Genomic DNA, 16,533 nt, shown 5'->3' with positions numbered 1-16,533 from the left:
GTCTTACCAATGTACACTAGACAAAGTATTCAAAGCCAGAGAACACCTGTACTAGAAAAGAAATACTTTTACTCCAACTCAGTTTTTTTTTTTAACTTTAGGAAACCCATATAAATAGAACAAATGACAAATACAATACTAGTTTATTTTTAATTTCAGAGAAATTAATAGCTGAATAATAATGTACGAAAAATTTCTCATAAAAGGAATAATTGATCTCACTGACCCATTTACCCCACCACTGATATATAGTGGATAAGATCCATTTATGTTTACATAAATATAAAATTCTTGGTTATTCTTGAATTAACTTCTATTATTTAGAACCTTCTTTCAATCATTTTATATTTCTGTACGCATTGAATTTCCTTTTTAACTCCCAATGAACAGATATATAGATACATGCATATACACACACAGATTTTATTGCCACCAGTGACTTTCATATAACTTTATTACATCATTGCTCCCTTTCTCATTTAATGAGCTATTATTGGGTCAGGCACAGTGATAGGCACTGGAACTATAGCAATAAACAAAATTAACATGATCCCTGCTCTCTTATAGCTTATTATCTGTAAGACAATATAAAAATAATAAGAACAAATAAATGCATAATTTTAGAATTGTAGAAGGTGTTGTGAAGGAAAAGTTAAAGGGATATGATTTGGTTTGAGAATCTCTCTAATCAGAGAAGGCATCAGGAAATTATACTAACACCTAAATAATGAATAAAATTAGCCAGTTGAGTGGAGAGCATATAAATCTTCATGCAATCAGAAGAGAAACCACAAGGTAATTTGAATATGGAAAGTTCTATACAAGGAATTATTAAGTATAACAGGGAACTAGAATGACAATGGATTGGCTACTGAGAAGCCAAAAAAAATTTAAATAATAAATGAATGGCAAGTACTGGGAGCAGCTGTTACCATTGGAACAGAGATTCAGATCTTGTAAGAGAACTTATGGCCATGGGTCACTGGTCGGCAGAGAAGTTACAATATCCTTGCAAGTGAAACTTCCTGGAACTCCATCCTCTAGAATTTGCTTGAAATCTGTCCTGTAGGTTTCCAGGGAAAGACATTTATGGGAAAGCATTTCACAGTGGGCAAACTGTTAGAAAACTGCCTGAGGGGAATGCCAGGAGAAGATGCTGGCTACCATGCATTACAGGACTCCAGCGCCAGAAGCTGCATCTGTGGTAGGAGTCAGATGTCAGCAAGCCATCCATGCTTCAGGAGCCTGCCAAAACACACACACACACACACACACACACACACACACACACACACACACCAGGAAATACCTTTTTTCCTCCTGCAAGGGATTTCTAATTCCTTCTACTCTCAAAACTTAACATCATATCAGCTGACAAAGGAAAAATGATTAAAAGGCCCAGATATATTTGCACAAAACAGGGCAAAAAGATAAAATTGGAACTGAGAGGCAATAAAATCTATAACTGGAATAGTGTGGGAAACCATGTCAGGTGCAATAGATAACACAAGCAAAGACTCTGAATTTTGAAAGAGCATGGAATTTGCAGGAATAAATAAAAGTTAAAAGCTCCTACAATGGAAGGGAAAGTGAAGTAATGTGAGGCCTAAAAGCACACATGGAGGTTACCTGTTGAGTGCAGAGCTCCCTCACAACCATGGAAATGGATCCCAAGACCCGAATGTGAGCCCCAAATGTCAACTTGAGCCTGTATTTGGGGACCATGGTGAATTCATTTATTTAATTATATAGTAATTAATAGAAAATTTAATTCATATTAGCTCTTTGGGGACATCCACCCTATTACCAACCAATAGGGTCATCAAAACATAAGAGATCTGGGTCCAAATACAACCTCTGTTCTTTTACACTTACCATATGATGATGGGAAAGTTCATTAAATTTTATAAGCCTCTATTTCTTCATTTGTAAAATGAGGATTGTGATAACTATCTTTGAGTTGTTCTAAATTAAATGATCTTTGTAGGATGTCAGACTATTCTCCTACATATAGTAAATAAACAGTACATAGTAGTGAATAAATGGTTATTAACTTCTGGCCAACCCCAACTTAATTCATTAAATCATATATTTATTGATCATATGCCTTGATCGGCAAATTCTGCTGTATAAAACATATACAACAGAGGAAATGGATCATTGTAAATGAATGATCTCCACCCTCAGCAGAGGCAGCTATTTTTCCTTAGATCCATTCTCAGTTCCTTCCCACAAAGGTATTTAAGAACTTCACCACTTATATCCATGGATTCAGTAATAAAAAGAAATGACTTGATATATGCAAAAGCATGGATGAATCTTAAGGGAATTATGGTGAGAAAAAAATAACAAGCCAGAAAAATTATGAATTGTATGATTATTTTTGTAGTTCTTAAAAATGACAGAATTATAGAAAAAGAGAACAGATTGGTTGTTACCAGTCTTAAGAATGGGGGAGTATGAATGAAGGGAGGCAGGCAGGTGGTTGTGGTAATAAAAGAGCAGCTTGTGGTATAACTGTCCTATCTGTTGACTTTGATGGTAGATGCAAGACTACATGATCATATTTCATAGAACTAAATATACACACACTGTTACAGTTTATATATGAGGTGTCCCCTAAAATCTCATGTGTGAGACAATGCAAGAATGTTCAGAGTTTAAATGATTAATTTCTGAGAGGTGTAACCTAATTAGCCGATTAATTCCCTTATGGATTAACTGGGTAGAAAATCATAGGCAGGTTGAAAGTGGCTGGAGGAAGTAGGTCACTAGGGCTGTGACTTTAGGATTTACATTAGGATTTACATTTTGTCCTTAGTGAGCAGAGCAGAGACAGCGCAGTCTCTCTTTCTCTTCCTCCCTCCCTCTCTCTCTCTCTCTCTCTCTCTCTCTCTCTCTCTCTCTCTCTCTCTCTCTCTCTCTCTCTCTCCTTCCAGGCTATTACATCCTAACTTGCTTCCCTTTGCCATGCCCCTTTGCCTACATCCCTCTGCCATGCTGCTCTGCCTTATCTTGGGACCAGAGCTATGGAGTTGGTCGACCATCAGCGGAACCTCTGAAACTGGGAGCCAAAATAGACTGTTCCTCCCCTGCATTGTTCTTGTCCGGTTTTTTTCTCACATCAACAAAAAAGCTAACACACTCACACACACACACACACACACACACACACACACACAAATTGAGTTCATGTAAATCCAGTAAATCTGAAAAAATTTAATAGAGCAAATCAATGGCAATTTCCTTCTCATGATTATCATATTGTAGTTTTGCAAAATGTTCCTTTGGGGAAATGGGGGGAAAGGTACAATGAGATCTTTTAGTACAATTTCTTACTGTCACATGAGAATCCACAGTTAACTAAAAATGAAGAGTTTAATGTAAAAAAATGTCACCATATTCCCAGTGTGATACATCATTTGAAGTGACTTTTGACATAGAGAAAAGAGTGGAGGGTTAAGGGGAACTGACTAGTTGGCAGAACTTTATGAGCAAAACAACATAGAGAGGGAAGTAAAGTCCATATTTAAGAAAAAAGCCAAATGATTTAGTTTAATGGGAATCTGGAATACAGCTAGTTAAACATTTCAAAATAAAAATAGAAAGGAATCCTTGAAACATGCCTCACAGTTCCTGGAATTGAGGCATTTGGACACTTTGGGGACTTAATTGTACAACCTGAAGAAGCAGGCAGTGATGTCAGTACAGAATCAGAAAAGCATTCAACTGAGAAAGGAGAATTAAGGACACACCACTGGATTATTCTGAACTATTAATACATCTTTTATCAATGTCCTCTCAGCAGTTTCAGTAGAATGTCTAAAAAGGCAAAGGTTCAGTCTAGTGCTAGGCCAAAACATGTGCCAACAAGCTGGATGGCAAGGAGAGGCGGCATGGTTTGTGGGAGAACATAGCTGTTCAGTAATTTGTAAACTGAAAATGTAAGGAAAAAACAGCTCAGTGTAAACAGGATTTAGAGTTGAGAAGGATTTCTTGATAAGGGGTAGAGGAGACGAGTGTGAAGGGCAGGTGCTGAGGGTAAGGTGCAGAGTGATCCTACCTGTAGAAAAGGAGGACCATAAAATTTAATGGGGAAATTTAAAATGAAGGTGAGGAGCTAATAATGGTCAAAGAAAGAGCAGGGTTTCACTTGCTGTCTTCTGCTTCTTCTATAGGATATTGAACTAAATAGAACCTTATGTAGTTCACACTCAACTTTTCAGAAAATAACTTTCAAAAAATAATTAACATTGGATTAATAATTTTCAATCACCTCAAAAATTTATAATGTCTCACTCCTAAACTACTTAAAAGTAATGGGCTGGGGATGTGGCTCAAGCGGTAGCGCGCTCACTCGTCTGGCATGCTTGGGCGCTGGGTTCAATCCTCAGCACCACATAAAAATAAAATAAAGATGTTGTATCCACCGAAAACTAAAAAAGAAATATTAAAAGATTCTCTCTCTCTCTCTCTCTCTCTCTCTCTCTCTCTCTCTCTCTCTCTCTCTCTCTCTCTTTAAAAAAATAATAATTATCTGGCAAAATAGCAATAGGCAAGGGTACACATAAAATATTTTGATTGTGGGTCTGTAGATTCTCTCTGCATAAGTGTTTTGCTCTCAGTTTCACTATGTTTTTTAGGTTCTGAATTTTATACAAGATATATTATGGTGTACTTGGGGTATAGATCAATGGGAGAGCATTTTCCTAACATGTGTTTCTGGTTAAACTGATACTACCTAAGGAGCATCCAGTCCTGACATCAGCACTCCTTCAAATTTGCTGAACATCAAAATGTTCCCAGACTCCTCATAAAGTCATTTTTTTCTCTAGCCATAAATGCAACTAAAACTTTTTTTAGACTTTTCTGTAGTGAACGCCAACCTTTGTGGCAAAACCAATACAAAAGGAGAAACAAAAGATATGTATTCTTAAAATATTTGCAAAAATATTTTTAAATTTATTACTTGTTCTAATTAGTTATACATGACAGTAGAATGCACTTGGAGCTGGAGAATATCATGCTTAGTGAAATAAACCAATCCCCCCAAAAAACAAAGGAAAAATGTTTGTTTTTTTTTTTGATTTGTGGATGCTAATTCATGATAAGGAGAGGGACCTAGGGAAGAATAGAGTTGCTTTAGATTAGGTAGAGGGGAGTGAAGGGAAAGGAGGGGGTATAGGGGTAGAAAGGACAGTAGAATGAACCAGACATTATTGATTGTGGGTCTGTAGATTCTTATGTGCAAATATAACTATAGGACTGGTGGCATTCTACATCATGTACAACCAGAAGAATGAGAAATTACACTCCAGCTATATATGATGTAAATAATATATTTGCAAAAATCTTAACTAGAAAACTTGCAAATTAAATGAAATAATGGATGGTACCCAAAATCAATAAGAGAAGATGAGCACCTATTCTCATACACTGTTGTAAGGAGTTTCTTCAAACCTACTGAAGGGCACCTGGCATTATATACTAAAACCTTACAAGAATAGGAAGTATACTCCATGTATGTATGATATGTCAAAATGCATTCTATTGTCATGTATAACTAAAAAGAACAAATGAAAAATTTTTAAAAAGTTTCTGAATCAGCAGTTTCTTCTAACACAATAATTGGGCAAGTGTGTAAAAGCTGAATAAAACAAAACTATTAATAATTTATTCATAATTGTGAACATTTGGAAATAACACAAACATGTGCCAGGGAAGATTGGTTCAACAAATTTTGGTATATTCATGCAACATAATATAATGAAAACATTAGAAATTATATTTTATATCCATATTTACCAAAACAGATTGAAATAATCACAGTTTGTTGTTAAGTAAAAATAAGGATAATAATATACAGCATACTAATAGACACATACTAGTAATATGCTATATATTATTATTTTGATATATATTTGCCAATTCAAATTTTGAAATGATATAAATTATGAAAAATAAACTTAAATTCAGGGTGAATTTATGCATGATTTTTATTTTGAAAATTTTCTTTAAAAAATTCTTGCAGTGAGCATTAAGTTAAAGTAGAATTGTTCTCCCTCTCCTTGATGATTCATGGAGAAATTACTGTGAGAGTAACTGTAGTGGCTATAACTATATACTATCCCCCAGAGCCTATGTATGTAACCCTATATGGAAAAAGAATTTACGAAGATGTAACTAACTTAATTGTTTTGAGATAAGCTCATCCTGGATTATCCAGCTGAACTTAAATGTTATGAGAGCCAAGAGCTGACAACAGGTATAAGATATAGGCAGTAATTACAGTGAAGCACTAAGAGATACCAAGGATTGATGACAGTTACCAAAAGCCAGGAGAGAGGCATAGAAGGGTACTTGGGGAGCCCAAATCAATCTTATGACCGTCATCTTGGGGAGGAAGGGACTGTGATGGGGCCAACGGATTCTGTTTCCTATGGCTGCCATAAAAAATTACCACAAACTGTATTGCTTTAAAACAACAGAAGTTGATTTTTCTTGCTCTGGTAGCCAAGAAATCTGGAATCAAGGTAGCAGCAAAGTCTAAAGACTATTTGGAAAAATAATAGACAAATTGGTTTCTCAGCTATGACACTGAAAAAAAAAACCGAGATACTTTGAACTTAAAACAAATAGATACGTTGAACTTAATCAAAATTAAGAGCTGTGTGTCAGAGGACACTCTCAAGAAAGCAAAAAGTCAATAGAAGTTGTTATTTGAAAAACATATCTGATAAAAGACAAGTATCCAGAATATATATGATGACATGACGATGGCGATGTAGCCAGTTATAGAGGATATGCCTACCATGTACAAGGTCCCAGGTTTGACAACCAGCACTAAACATATATATACATAAACATATATATGTATATTACATACATATACATATAAATATGTATATTTATATGTAATATATATCCAATGAGAAGATGCATGCCTAGCATGTACAAGGTCCTGGATTCGATCACTAGCTCTTTATGTACATACATACATATTTTTACATATTATATAATTATATGTATATATATATATATGTACATACATGCATATATGATTTGAATAAGCATTTCTCTATAGAAGAAATAAAAATGACAAATTAACACAGAAAAACGAACTCAATATGGTCAGGTATTAGAAAATGGAAGTCACAACCACAATGTGAAATCACTCTATTCCCACTAGGATGGTTATATTCCCAAAAGTTGGATAATAAAACATGTTGACAAGGATGTAGAGAGATTGAGGCTCTGATACATTGCTGGTAGAGTAAACTATGTACCCACTCTGGGAAGATATTTGGCAGTTCCTTAAAAAGTTAAATATAGAATAACCATAAGACCCAGTGTGACGGACTGAATGTCCCAGATTCACGTGGTAAAACCCTAACCCCAATGATAGTATTAGAAAGAGCAGCATTTGGAGGTGATTAGGTCATGACCCTAATTCTCATTAATAAAATTAGTGCCCTTAAAAAAAAAAAGGGCCTCAGAGGATCCCTGGCCCTTCTATGAAGCAAGGACACAGCAAGAAGAAGGCTATTTATGAAGAAAGGTCTTGCCAGACATGGAATCTGCCAGCGCCTTCATCTTAATATCCCTAGCCTTCAAAACTGTGAGAAATAAATCTTTGGTGTTCATTAGTCACCCAGCTTGTGGTATTTTGTTATAGCAGTCCAAATAGACTAAGACATTGACAGTTCCATTTCTAGATATATGCCCAAGGGATATTAAAAAACATGTCCACACAAAAATTTTTACACAAATGTTCATAGTAATATTATTCATAATAGGCAAAAGTTGGAAACAACCTAAATGCCTATGAACTGTTAAATAAAATGTGGTATAATCATATAATGGAATATTACTTAGCTAAAAAAAGGTAATTGAATACTGATATGCTAGAATATAAATAAACATTAAACACATTATGCTATGTGACAGAAGCCCAAATGTAATTCCTGAAATAATCCAGTGGTCAAACATGGAATAGCCAAGTCTAAAGGCTACATCATTTAAGATTCATTACGCTGGGATTAGATTTGGAATTTTTCAAACTGGGTGGTTATCTAGTAATTTATAGAAAATGCAGAGTTCCTTTTTAAAAATATAAGGTTTTAATTGCCTATCTAATCAAATATATTTGATTAGATAGGCAATTACTGATATCACTGAAAATAAAACTGGAAAAGTTGGCAGAAGATAAGGAGTTGGGACCACTGTAGACAGTGGAGAGACTGGTTTGGTTTTCAGTAGGATAATTACAGGGTCAGATTTCCAAAAGATATACTTACTGGCGGTAAGGAGGACACACTAGGAGACTTAAGAATACAGAGAGGGAGACCAGTGGGGACAATGTCACTATAATTCAGAGAGAGGGTTATGGCTTACACAAGGGCATTAGTATGGGTGGAAAAGGAGGTCAGACACAATGAGGTAAATAATATGGTAAAGGTAAAATCAGCAAGGATTAGTCATCAATTTAGCACAAAGTTAAAGCCCAAGAGCACCGCGTTGTGCCTGTTAATAAGAAAAGTCCTTTCCTATGTTAATTGGTCATTTTTATTTCTTCTATAGAGAAATGCTTATTCAAACTTATTTAATTCCCAAATTCCTAATTGATTAAAATGAAAGGTCTCACGACTCCATTGTGTAATATTATTTCTATTACCTTTGGAGATTAAAACTTGATTTTAATGTACTTTGGCCAGAACATGGCTTGGCAGTTTCAGTTTTCCTCTTAAACTTTTTGATAAAAGCAGATCATAAAGTACCACATCTGAGAGCTGCCAGAATTAAATACACTTACATTTCTTATACATGATCCAGAAAGTTCCCTTCTTTATCTTTATAAACTATAAAAGGTAATTTTATAATTACTTTTATAACATGATTAAGCCTGACACATGCACTTTACATTTTCTGGCTTAAAACTACTTATACCAAGTTAAAGCATTTGAAGCCTGTCACTTTTTCTTAGTCCTTTAGGGAATGGAAGCCCTACAACCTCCAGTGTGCTTTCATGCCCTTGTCTCTACTATTCTAAACTTTCTTTCTCAAGATTCCTCCTAACTGCCACTTCCTTCCTCCTTTTTTAGCTGTATGCCCGAGAACTCTTGCTCTAATATTCATCAGTACCTTCATCTTCTCAAAATTACCACCTGTTTGTTTCAGGGACACTTGACTATTAATCCATGCTTCATCTCAAGTGAAGCTCTCTGACTGTATTTCTTGTCTCTGCATCCCTAATATTCAGTTAAGACACTGAATGTCCTTTCACAGCATTTATCTTCACTCTAAATCCTCCTATAATCCTAACATTATATTAGGTAAACTGTTCAAATGTCTAATACTCCAAAAGCCCATCTCTCTTGCATCTCTGAACTGAACCATAATAAGTCCTTTGTAGTTCTTTCATAATATTTGATCTAGAAAAACCCTTTGATGACATTTTCTCCCAATCTCTCAATCTCTTTAGTTTCCTTCTGGCCTTTTTCCTTCTTTTTGGTCACATGATTGATCACTTAAACCAGCACTCCCAGTTCCCTATCCCTTCATCCTACAAAACCCAACCAATTTTCATTCGGTATTCCTCTGCCTGCCACTCTGGTGGTAAGTTCTATGGCACGCAGATTTTGGTGCCACTGTAACTTGAGCTGGATCCTTCATGTTACCTGACAGTCTTCTTCTCATTTGTAAGGGAGAGTGAATATCTTATGAATAGCAAATATCTTATAGATGGTGGTATCCATTATGTATTACCACTGATTTTGCATGTGGTAGACACTTAAATGTTTATTAAATTATTAAATATTTAGTAATTAAATTATTAAATATTTATACTGAATGAATGCATGTATTTCAAAAATTCTGTTGTCTCTCCTATCCCTTGTTCCCGAGTTCCCCTCTGGTTCTTCCATTCTGTTTATCAGTTTGAACAACCAGACTTGTCTACTGACTTCTATCTGATTATCCAGGGTAATATCTTCTCATCTCAAGATCCTTAACTTAACCACATCTAAAAAGTTGCTTTTGCTACCTACAATAACATTCAAAGGTCTCAGTGATTAGGACCTAGATAACCGAAGGCCATTAGCCTACTACACTCCAGAAGGAATACAACCTATCAATATTTTTTAACAAAGGCTTAATTGAGTCATTTTATCTTTCTTATATGGTATAAAAACACCACTGTGGCCACAGCTGAAGCCTACCTTCTCTATATGGACACTGATATGGATCTTTTTCAGATAACCTGTAGTTTTCTGATGGGGAGCCAGTCTCTTTCCAGAGGTTTGGAGTGAGATAGCTGTAAGTGGCTTTGGTGAAATTTCCCTAGGAGGCAGTCTAGTCCCTGGCTAAGGCAATACCAGCCATAATCAGCAGCTTCTGGGATGGTGGGAATGATTTGCCCCAGCACAGAGCCACAGCTGCCAGTTATCTTGTAAAGGATGGTATGGGCTCACATAGCCTGTTGTGATAGCCTTGCTGAATGGGGCTATGGAGCATTTGGTCAGGATAATTGTCCCACTGATGACAGTGGCTACCTCATTGGAAATTTAAACACCCAGACAATGTGTTAATTTATAGTCCCAAATGATGACAAATACATTGATCCTTGTCTGCTGCCCAGAACAGATCTGCTTTTATATGAGCATAATCTTTAAATCTTTGAGGAACATCTGCAGGAAACGTTGATGATTTCTGACTTTTGATGTACAGGGAAAAGAGATAGCTCTCCCCAGGAAATTCATTCTTTATGTCCTTAGTCAGGAGGACAGTTTGGTGATAGGAAGCCATTCCTTGTCCTTAGTCTTGCCTCTCTGAGCTCTGAGACATAACCCAAATGCAGCTGCAGCCTCTCCAGAAGCTGAAGCCTGCCATGTCAGACCACCCAGGAGCCTGGGGAACCTCGGCAGAATTGGTAACTTCTGTCATTTGACATTTTCTCAGAGACAAAGCTCAATATTTTCACTTTAGCTCAGTGAACCCTATCGTGGTGGATTTCTGAACTACAGAACTTTGAAATAGTAACTTTGTGTTGTTTTAAGCTACTAGAAGTATGGTAATTGGTCATTACAACAATAGAAAATTAATAAACCCAACTCCTCAACCTACCTTTGAACTATGAGAACATCTCTAATCAGTAAGGGGCGACCTATGTCCTATACCCTTGCCTAAGAATCCAAATTCTAAGAGTCTGCTGCCAGATGTTATAAAACGTATCGAGAAACTATTAATCTCTAAAGGATAACTAGCCATTTCATTACTATTAAACAGACCAGTGCTGTCCAATGCTAATTTTTGTGAAAATGGAATGTTCTTTATTTGTGCTACATGACATATAAATGGAATCATATAAGAAATGATCATCTTTTTTTCACTTTTATTTCAAGGTGGCATGTATCAGTATTCCATTTCTTTTTATGGTTGAATAAGATTCTTCTCTTTGGATATGCCACATTTTCTTTATTAATTCATCCATTGGTATGTATCTGGGTTGCTCTCACCTTTGACTGTTGTGCAAAATGCTGATATAAACATTAATGTAACTTTTTTGTGGACAGATGTTTTCATTTTCTTGGGTATACACCAGTTAAATTATTGTGTTATACAGTAACTCTATGTTTAATCGTTTGAGGATATTTCCAAAGTGGCTGTAACTTTTCACATTCTCACAAGTGGTGTATGAAAGTTCTAATTTCTCACACTTTAATCAACTCCTATTGTCATTATCTCATATTTGAATTCTAATGGCTTTTCTCATTAGTCATTCTAGTGTATACAAAGTGGTATCTTCTGGTATTTTTTTTATGAGAATGTTCCTGATGAAAAATTTTGCAGAGTACCTTTTATGTGTTTATTATCCTTTTATGTATTTTCTTTAGAAAAATAACTGTACAGATCCTTTGTGAATTTTAAAATTAGTCTACTGATATTTTTATTATTGAGTTGTAATGATTCTTTGTATTCTAAAAGCAAGTGCCTTATGAGATGTGTGATTTGAAATTATTTTCTCCTGGTTACTGTCTGTGTCACTTGGTTTCAACATGAAAAACTGCCTTTATTATTTTTTGTAAGGCGAGTCTGGTAACAGAATTTTTTTTATTGGGGGAAGTTCTTTTTTTTAGTTTCATTATTGAAAGGTAGCTTTGATGGATATAGGATTTATGGTTGACTTTTTTTTCCTTTGAGTAAGTACTTTGAATATGTTATTCCACTATCTTCTGGCTTCTACTGTCTTTACTGACAAGTCAGCTCATCTTACAGAAATATGTCATTCTTCTCTTGATATCTTTAATATTGTCTCTCTCTTGAGTTTAATTATTTTTATTTTGCTTTGTCTATTTGTGGATGTGTGCATTATTCCTACTTAGAATTCATTGAGCTTTCTGATTGTTCAAATTATTTTTCAATACATTTGCTATATTCCAGCCATTATTTCTTTGAATTATTATATTTTCTCTCTCCTCTTTTTGTGGTACTCCCCTCATGTATATGTTGTTGTGCTTATTAGTTCTCATATTTTTTCTGAGGTTCTACTCAGTGTTCTTCATTCTTTTTTCTTTCTGTTTTGTGAGTTGCAGAATGTTTATTAATCTTTGTTCAAATGTGCAAATTTTATCTTCTACCAGTTCAAATGTACTGATAAGCTCCTATAAATTTTTATTCAAGCTATACTGTTAAATTACAGTATTTTCATTTCACTCTCCTTTATTGTTTCTGACTCCTTACTGATAACCTGTTTGGTGTGACATCAGTACAATTTACTTCTTTAGTCATTGTTTCCTTTAATTCTTTAAACCATTTGTGATGACTAGTAATGAAATCTCATTTCTGGTCAGTCTCACATTCAGTTTCTGTTGCCTGCTTCCTGCCCCATCTACCACACCCCTCTGCCCCAATGTAGGGGATCTACTTTCCTGTGTGTTTGGGTGTTTCATAATTATTTGTTGAAAACTGAACATTTTAGATAATTGTAGCAGCTTGGGTTTCCTACACTCTTTCCCATTTGTTTAATTCATTTGTTTTAGTTGTATATGGACACAATACCTTTATTTAATTTATTTATTTTTATGTGGTGCTGAGGATATAACCTAGTGCCTCACATGTGCTAGCTAGGCAAGTGCTCTACCACTGAGCCACAACTCCAGCCCCTTTCCCCATTTGTTATTGCTATATGTTTAGTGCTTGGTGCATTATTTTAATATGATTTATACTTCGTCTATTCTCTATTCAGTCAAAATTATTAAATTCTATCTCTTTTCTAAGAAATGTAAAAAAATAATTCTTTAAAAACTAGATTCCTATTCCCTTGAAAAATACAATATATCTCACTTATTCCTGTAGTTTTGCTGGGTGGCAAGAAAATCTACTGTATCACAAATGTCTAATGACTAGAAATTTTAAAACTGCTTTAATCACCTCTCTGGGGAATAAATATTTTAAATAGAGAGATAGAAATGACTTGTCTTTCATTCACAATGAAATAAAAAAGATTAATGATTATAAGGTATAAGCAATAAAGTAAAAGTTATATAAAATAGAAGTAACCACTATTAAAATTTCTATGAATATTCTAGACATTTATGCACAAACTAAAGCAACTTTTTTCCATAACTAGAATCATAAGATTTTAATCTGATTTTTGTATTTTTTTTATTGGTTGTTCAAAACATTACAAAGCTCTTGACATAACATGTTTCATACATTAGATTCAAGTTGGTTATGAACTCCCATTTTTACCCCAAATACAGATTGCAGAATAACATCTGTTACACATCCACATTTTTACATATTGCCCTATTAGTAACTGTTGTATTCTGCTACCTTTCCTATCCTCTACTATCCCCCCTCCCCTCCCCTCCCATCTTCTCTCTCTACCCCATCTACTGTATTTCATTTCTCTCCTTGTTTGATTTTTGTATTTTTTAAAAAATATTTTTTCTAATTCGAGTTGGACAAATTGCCCTTATTTTAGTTATTTTTATGTGATGCTGAGGATCGAACCCAGCGCTCGCACATGCTAGATGAGCACTCTACCACTGAGCCACAACCCCAGACCCTGATTTTTGGATTCTTAAAGATACTGAAATGAATCATCCTTTTTAATATTGCTGAGTCCATGAAATTAAAAAGTTTAAGAAATTTCCAGATAATTGTTGGTTTATTATTAACTGTAAACACTACCTATATAATATTCAATTAAATAAGCAGAAATTTAAAAAATGTAAAGCATATAGGTTGAAAAATTTAAAACTTTTTTACACTTCAAACTCTTGCCAACCTCATATAAATATAATCATTAACAGTTTACTTTTCTTTCACATTTTTTCAATGAGTTTCCATGAAAATATAACCAATATATAATCTAGGTTCATCCTTTTTTCATAAATGGAATTATATCACGCACATTGTTCTGCAGTTCAATTCCTTTTTATAATTCTATATCCTAGTATAGTTTTCTTAAATGGACATGTAGATCCCTCTCATCTTTTTAACTGCTGTGTATTATCACATGCCGCAGTCTGGCTGGGCACAGAATCACGAGCCACCACACACCTTGTAGATTCAAACAGCAATTCTTTATTCCCGAACTCACACCGGCCTCTACACATGTTCTGGAGAAATCCAAGTTCTCCAGCAAAATTCACGTACTCCACCAGGCTTTTAATCCCCAAAACTTTCTGAATTCCACGGGAACTCAACGGGAACTCAGGCAGCAGGATATGCCCTATTCCCAGCAGGAATCCTAAACCTGAACGTCCTAAACCCAAATTGTCCTAAACCGGGAACGCCCTAAACCCAAGGAGCGGGATACTTCCTAAAACCTGCAGGATACACCCTAAACCTGGATCCACCCTGGTCCTTGAGCAGGATCACCTTTCTCAAACATACATGCAATGTCACAGCGAATGTCCAAGGCAAGTCCATTTCCACAAGTCCTTCCTCTAAGCAACATGGGGTATGCTGGCAAGGAAATTTCGATGCGTCATTCCTACTTGGCAATGGCCCTCAGCAATCACATAGTAAATATATAATATGCTAAAGGAATGTTTATTTAACATTTGACATTTTGCCTTTCAAAACATGATGGCTCTCTTTCTTGTATATCCTTGGCTACACTATTATTCATTTTTATAATATTTACCTAATGAACAAAAATTGGTATTTCGCTGTTTGAGATTGCATTTCACTGATTACTATTGAGTTTGACGATCTCTTCTTGTAGTGTTATTTTCACTTATTTTTTAAATACTTTTTAGTTGTAGATCACACAATACCTTTATCTATCTATATCTATCTATCTATCTATTTATTTTTATGTGGTGCTGAGGATCAAACCAAGTTTCTCATACCTGTTAGGTGAGCAGCACTGAGCCACAACCCCAGCCCCTTCACTTCTTATATAACATGTCCATTTATATTTTTAGGTGTTTGTCTTTTGACGGGGGTGGGGAGTGTGTTTGTAAACTTCAGGAGGTCTAGGACCATGTCTGTCAGTCTTATGCACAATACAATCCCTATCCCTTAGCACAATGCACATTGAAGAAAGCATTTAATAATTAGTCTATAGACTAATTGGTCTCTAAACAAATACTGTGTTTAGTTTGTATTGTATTTAGTTTTTAAAACATACACACCTATATATGCCTGTATGTGTAGGGTACAGCTTCAAATATATATTTACTCTATAACCAAGTCCCCATATTTAAATTAATGGATTTTTCCACTTTATTTAAGAGCTTTAGCCATTCTCCCTCTTCAATTAAGAAATTTAAAAACCAAGGAGCTTATTCTCTGTTTTCAAACTCCGAGAGAACCTGAATACATCCTTAGCCTCACTTCTTTTTAGATACTTGTTTTTATCACTGGTTAAGCAGTTGTTTAAGGGGCTGGGGATGTGGCTCATGTGGTAGCGCGCTCGCCTGGCATACGTGCTCCCAGGTTCGATGCTCAGCACCACATACAAACAAAGATGTTGTGTCCACCAAAAACTGAAAAATTAATATTGAAATTCTCTCTCTCTCTCTCTCTCTCTCAAAAAAAAAGAAGTGTTTAAGTAAACAACTTTGTTGTTTACTTGTTAGCTTTACTATAAATAATCCCTCTGATGCATGGTCATTTTGGTAACGATTGTTTGGTTTTATTAGGGATGGCTTAAGGTGGTGGAAAGCACCAAACCCTTTGTGTGGGCCTGCACAGGTGTCTGATGAAGGATCTTTGGATATCAGAGGACAAAAAGCTCCACTTGTATCCTATCAATACTGCCATTTCTGAACATGCCTCCTACACAGAGCCATGACATTTAGATACACAAACTCCGACCAAGCATTGCATCACCTTTCCTTTCCTCCAATCATCCTTCCCCCGCTCACAACACCGTGTCTCTTTATCCAATAAATGATCCCTAAATCATATTCTTGGGGAGGAAGATTTGAGTCTGGCAGCTTCCCTACTCACATGAAGCCACATTATTTTCTTTTGCAAAAATTATCACTTTAGCATTTGGCATACAGTGCAGTGGGC

This window comes from Ictidomys tridecemlineatus, chromosome 1 (assembly GCF_052094955.1).
Source record: "Ictidomys tridecemlineatus isolate mIctTri1 chromosome 1, mIctTri1.hap1, whole genome shotgun sequence".
Classification (NCBI taxonomy): Eukaryota; Metazoa; Chordata; class Mammalia; order Rodentia; family Sciuridae; genus Ictidomys; species Ictidomys tridecemlineatus.
Note: the sequence above shows the minus strand (reverse complement) of the source record.